Raw genomic sequence first — 6,000 nt, 5'->3', positions numbered from 1 at the left:
ATTAGTAGAATGCTGGTATGAGTGACCAAATAGTGACAAGTGTCATTTTAGATTATTCCATGAAGGCCATGTGTCAATTGATTGTAAATCTTTCGACCCCTTTGTATCATCTGGGTTTCTAATTCTCTATAATGCACACCATAAGAATTGAACCAGTCTTTATGTGATGTCGTCTCCCTTAAGAAAGCTATTCTTATAGATGTTATGTTTAAGAATTTTATCACTTCAATGAGAAAGTTAGAGTTAATACAAATTAAGATTAAGTTGTTAAGCCTTTGAAATGTCGGGCTCGATCAAATTTGCGCAGTGGAAGCTTGGTGGAATGTTAGATAAAAGATTAAATACCTTCATTTGTTAGGAATTAAGATATGTAAAATTTTGAGAATGAAATTTCTTTTAAGGAGGGAAGAATGTAATTATTGAGTCCAGATGGGCCAACCTGGATCGTAGTCGGTGGCCCATCTGGAAATCCAAGGGATAGTAGCTTCGGGAAGGAAGCTGTTGAGGCGGTTATAACCGCCGAACAGTGGCCGTTCTCCCTCCCCCTTCCTCCCGATGAGGCTATAAATGCCATGGACTCCTCAGTGAGTCACTGCCTCTCACCCTCTCACTGCCTCTCATTCCCTTCTCTGTCTGTGCAAAGGAGCTGGATCGGGAGCAATGGAGGAGGAGACACCCTCAACTCATCCCCACACTGCGTCGCCGGAGCAGACGCAGCAGCTCGCCGGAAAAGCCCCACAGCTCCTTCCCGGAGCTAGGTAAGTCTCTTGATCACTCCATCCTTTCCATTTCATATTCCTATCTATCCAAATAAATGATCAAAACAAAAGAAAAATAAAGAAATGAAAAGAAAAATAGAAGAAGAAGAAGGGTAGGAAGAAGATGAAGAGGGAGGAGAAAGGTCTAACCAATGATCGGCTGTGATCTGACATTGGCCGAGGATCTTTCTCCTTCACCCGATCAAGGCTTCCCCTTCCATTAAAACCTTAGATCTAGAAATCCAAAAATGCAGACCTACCTCCCGATTCATGGATAGAGCTCTCGGTTCATGCAAATCCGGTTCCCATGGGCGGAACCAGTTTGATTTCAGCCAGAGATGATTGGAGAAGAAGAGCCAAAGGGGGAATCTCCCTGTTTTAGCCGTGGACACCGCTGGCTCGGGGCACTGTGGACGCCATCGGGCCGACTGTGGGCGTCGGCCGCGCACCATGCGGGCACCACCGATTTCGGCTGGTTCCTTTGCTCCTCGAGAGGTGCCTATGCCCCATCTCCTACATCGGAGGTGGAGAAGGAGAGCGGCCAGTCGGGCCGCGGCTGCTGCAGGTTGGACCGCAGCCACCGTGGGCGCCGCTGGTTGGCCGCAGCGCCGTCAGTTTCGGGCCAGCCTCCTCCCCAGCGCCCTTCCGAGCTCATCTCCTAGCTTCATGGGGGAAAAGGAGAAGAGGAAGAGGAGATCGGGAAGAGAAGAAGAAGGAAAAGAGGAGAAGAAAAGAAAAAAAAAAGAAGGAGAAGAAGGTTCGGGAAGGGAGGAAAGGAAAGAAAAGAAAAAGAAGAAAAGAAAAGAAAAAAAAAAGAAGAAAAGAAAAAGAAGAAAAGAAGAAAAACAAAAGAAGAAAGAAAAATAAAATAAAATATGTTGTGGGTTGAAATGGGCCTAATTCTGGAGTGGGCTTCAAATAAACTTGGCTTTAGAAGCCTGAGGTCGGGCCGGGCCCTGATTCAAGCCCAGTGGTCTTAAAACCAAAACTAACTAGGCCCGAAGAGCTCAAATTTTAATATAGGGACTAAATTGAATATGGATTGAGGCTAGATTTCCTTTAAATTAATTAAAACTTATAAGGTTTAATTATAAATTAACTAATTATGTTTCTGAGCCTGAATACAAATGGGCCCAGTGACTGAACCAGGCTAAGGGCCTGATCCAGAACCTAATTAAACTTTGGACCTGAATGCAATGACCCAAACATGAACCAGAAATTGGGTCAGATCTGAACCTGAACTAAAAATTGGATCAGACCTGAACCAGAAAATTGGTTAGACCGAACTCAAACATTAGGTCAGACCCAAATTGAGGATTTGAATAGACCCAAATCGGAAATTGAACCAGGTTAGAGACCTAAGAATGAAATTGAGTCCTGTAGATGGGTTGTAAACTGCTTAATTAAGAAAGATATAAATAAATGAAGTTGAACGTGCAAGTAACAAATAATTTGATGATGTTGATAAGTAATTGCAGAATTGGCATTTGGTGAGCAATGTAACGTAAGTAACCTGTCTTAATCTTATTATAGATCATGTATCATGATTTATAAAATGAATAAGTATTATTTATGCAATTTGAATTGTGTATATGAATTGCGGAAAAAGTAAGTGACCCTGATATAATCTTATGTTTTATCAAATACATGTGACTATTTGATTATAAAATAGTATATGATTATTTATGTTTTCGCAAAATGAGGATCAAGCATGTGTTAGTAAGTGTTGCATGGTTTTAAATAGATGACATTTATCATGATTATCATGCTATGTATATAAATTCGTGACGATTTAGAAGTTGCACGAAAATTAGAGTTTTCAGCATGGTCATGAGTTTTATTCATCATGATGTTATCATTTACTTTCCAATGTATCTATGCGATAAGATTCATGAAAAGCATGATATGGTTTATGAACTCTCAGATTGCTATGTACGGCCCTCGCCAGCAGGTTATAGTAGCTCGGCATATGGCCCTCGCCAGCGGGTTATAGTAGCTTGGCAGATGGCCCTCACCAGCGGGTTATAATAGCTTGGTTTAGACCCTGCCAACGGAGAATAATAGTTGGAAAAGATTATGGCCCTCGCCAATAGGTTATAGTGGTTCGGTATAAGGCCCTCGCCAGCGGGTTATAATAGCTTGGCTTAGACCCTGCCAATGGAGAATAATAGTTGGTAAAGATTATGGCCCTGTCACGGATAATAATAGTGATCATAGCTGCACTATCATCTAAGAGCACGAATTTCCAAGCATGAATAATGACAAGTACGGATTTCAAAGCATGAATAATGATAAGTATGGATTTCAAAGTATGGGATAATGGCAAAAGTTTTATGATGTATAACCATGTTTATGAAGTTGCATAAATGGACATACATAGTTTTATAACTGGTTTGTTTATATGAAATGTTTACTTTGTTACAACTGTTAGTTTCTTAAAATAATGCACTAGCATGCAAAACATTGTACTTGATCTGATAAGATTACTCATGGTTACTTACTGAGCTTTTATAGCTCACACCCATTCATTTATGTTCTCACAGATAAATAGGATTGCTAGGAGCAAGGAGCGTGACATGCTTTAGGAGTATGGAAAAAAATGAAATATTAAATGCTGATATTTTTAGAAGCTCTGTATTAATCCTTAATGATGAAACATTTGATTACATTCATAAATGAAATTGTTCATAATTGATTTGAAGTTTTGAAGTTTTGAAGTGGTTGCGTGTTATTGCGAGCAAAGGTTTGCAATAGCACGGTCGTGTTATGAATCGAATTCAGGGCGTGACAAACGGCACACCTTCGCCTTTTTTTCGGTCATCCGTCGGACTGCCCCAAGGTTGTCTCTTCTCCCCATACCTATTTATCATTTGTGCTGACTCATTGTCTCGTGCTCTGCGACATGCTTGTGGGGATCAAGTGCTGGAGGCCTATGTTTCGGCCTCTGGTGCCCAGCCGATCTCTCCTCTTCTCTTTACAGATGACTGTCTTCTACTGGCCAGAGCTCGGCCTAGGGATGCTATTGTTCTTCAGAGGATTTTGAAGGATTACTATTGGGCATCGGGTCAGAGGGTGAACCTTCAAAGATCAACAGTTGCTTTCAACCCGGGGACTGCGGTGCGGGTGCGACAGGAGATCAGGGGGCTACTAGGTATGAGAGAGCAGGATGGGTCATGGACCTATTTGGGAGTTCCGATCATTGGGAGGAGATTGCGTATCTCGGACTGTTAAGACATGGTGCACCGGGTGCAGCAGAGGTTGGAGGGTTGGAGGGTGGCATCGCTCTCCATGATGAGTAGGATGACCTTGGTCAGGTATGTACTCTGCTCCATGCCTGTCTACTTGATGTCGAACACCGTTGTCCTCAGGACGGTGTTGATGAGGATTGAGAGGCTTGCTCGGAGCTTCATTTGGGGTCGCAGGGTAGTGGCCGGGGGGTTCATCTGGTGGACTGGGAGTCGGTATGCCAACCGACTAGGGCAGGAAGGTTGGGTATTCAGTCTCTACTGGTCAGAAGAGAGACACTGATCACTCAGCACACTGCCAGAGTTATCTTAGAGCCACAGTTTGTTTGGAGCCAGATGATGGTCGTCGGGTATGGACCTGTTCGGAGCAGTGGGACCCCACTTGGGGTTCGGAGGGCGACACCAGTTTGGTGCGAGATCTGTAGGTACATACCTTTGGTCCTATCGAGATGCAGGTGGCTGATCGGTGATGGTCAGAGCGTGGATGTGGTGGGGGACGCTTGGGTGGAGGAGCTCTCGTTGAGGCGTTGGCCGACCCTAGTCAGTGTTGAGGCCGAGGAGGGACTCCGGGTGTGCGACCTTCTTCTTCCGAGTGGTGCGGCTGGGATACCCATCGGATCGATCAGCTGTTTAGGGAGCCACTTGCGGAGCTTCCAGGGCACCCTTGCCCCAATGTCAGGGTGTGGAGCTCGTCTTGCAGGGCTAGAGTCAGGGTGGCTGACGTTTGCTGTGTTGTCCAGGGCAAAGGGCATTTGGGGGTGGATCTCGGCTGGATCTGGCGGTTTGGGCTACACCCCAGAGTGGCCTTATTTCTCTGGAAGGTCGTTTGGGGTAGGCTATCGACGAGATTGCTGCTATGCAGGAGGGGGATGGGTATCCACCCTCAGTGCCCGAAGTGTTAGACTAATGAGTCGCTGGACCATGCTATCTTCCAATGCCACCGGGCCATAAGGGTCTGGAGGCGAGCAGGTTTCCCCATGGACTTATGGCGTCACGCGACATCCTTTCTCCAGGTACTTCGATGCTTGGTCACGGCCTCGTAGTCTAGACCTGAGGCAGTGCGGGCGACCTATACTGTCTATTAGATCTGGCTAGCGAGGAATGCATGGACTTTTGGCAAGATGAGCCCCCCGCCCGAGGTGGCGGTTGGAGGGTGCGGATGCTAGCAGTAGAGGCCTCTCAGGCGATCTACTTGAATAGATCTTTGACAGCTCAGAATATCTACATATGCTCATGGAGCGCCCCGTATGGTGTTTTTCACCTGGGAGCCCCCACCCTTAAGTTTCTTCAAGGTCAACTTCGATGGATGCGTTTTGCACGACGGCGGTATGGAGGTGTGGGCTTCGTCGTCATGGCTCCGGATTCTAGGGTGATCGCGGCCGGAGGCTGCCACTTGTTCGACACCTCGGTGCCAGCGGCAGAGTTAAGAGCGGCTTGGTCGGGATTGAGCTATATTCGACGTGCTTTGCTGGAGCGAGAGGTTCTCTTGGAGGGGGACTCTGCGATGATCATTGGGTGGATCTTACAGGCATCGGGTGGGGTTGGCAATTACCACCCACTGCTGAGAGACATCTAGGCCATGGTTTGTGACGTGATGGTGATCCAAGCGAGGCATGTGTTCAGAGAGGCCAATGGTGCCGCGAATTGCGTGGCTTCTTTTGTTGCTGACCATTCAGGGGACCACCTATAGGTGGGCGAGGTGGAGTTGTCTAGTGCTCTTTGTGATGTACTACTTTTTGACTTTTTTGGGTGTATCTGTACACGTTATGTATGATACTTCCATTTTAGCCAAAAAAAACTCCAATTCCGAACTAGTGAAAACGTAGTTTTTCCATGCTCTTCATAGATATTTCTCTCTCATGAAATATAGGAATCTTATTCTCATTTACTTTTTTATCTTTTTTTTTTTGAAAACTCTAATTAAAAAGAGGCATTTTTATATTTTTCTATTGATCATACTTTTTCTTTTTTTTCTCGCGAACCAAACAGGTCCTAAC

Source organism: Phoenix dactylifera, chromosome 5, assembly GCF_051530095.1.
Source record: "Phoenix dactylifera cultivar Ajwa chromosome 5, Ajwa_hap1_PhDact_Kaust_v1.1, whole genome shotgun sequence".
NCBI lineage: Eukaryota > Viridiplantae > Streptophyta > Magnoliopsida > Arecales > Arecaceae > Phoenix > Phoenix dactylifera.
Note: the sequence above shows the minus strand (reverse complement) of the source record.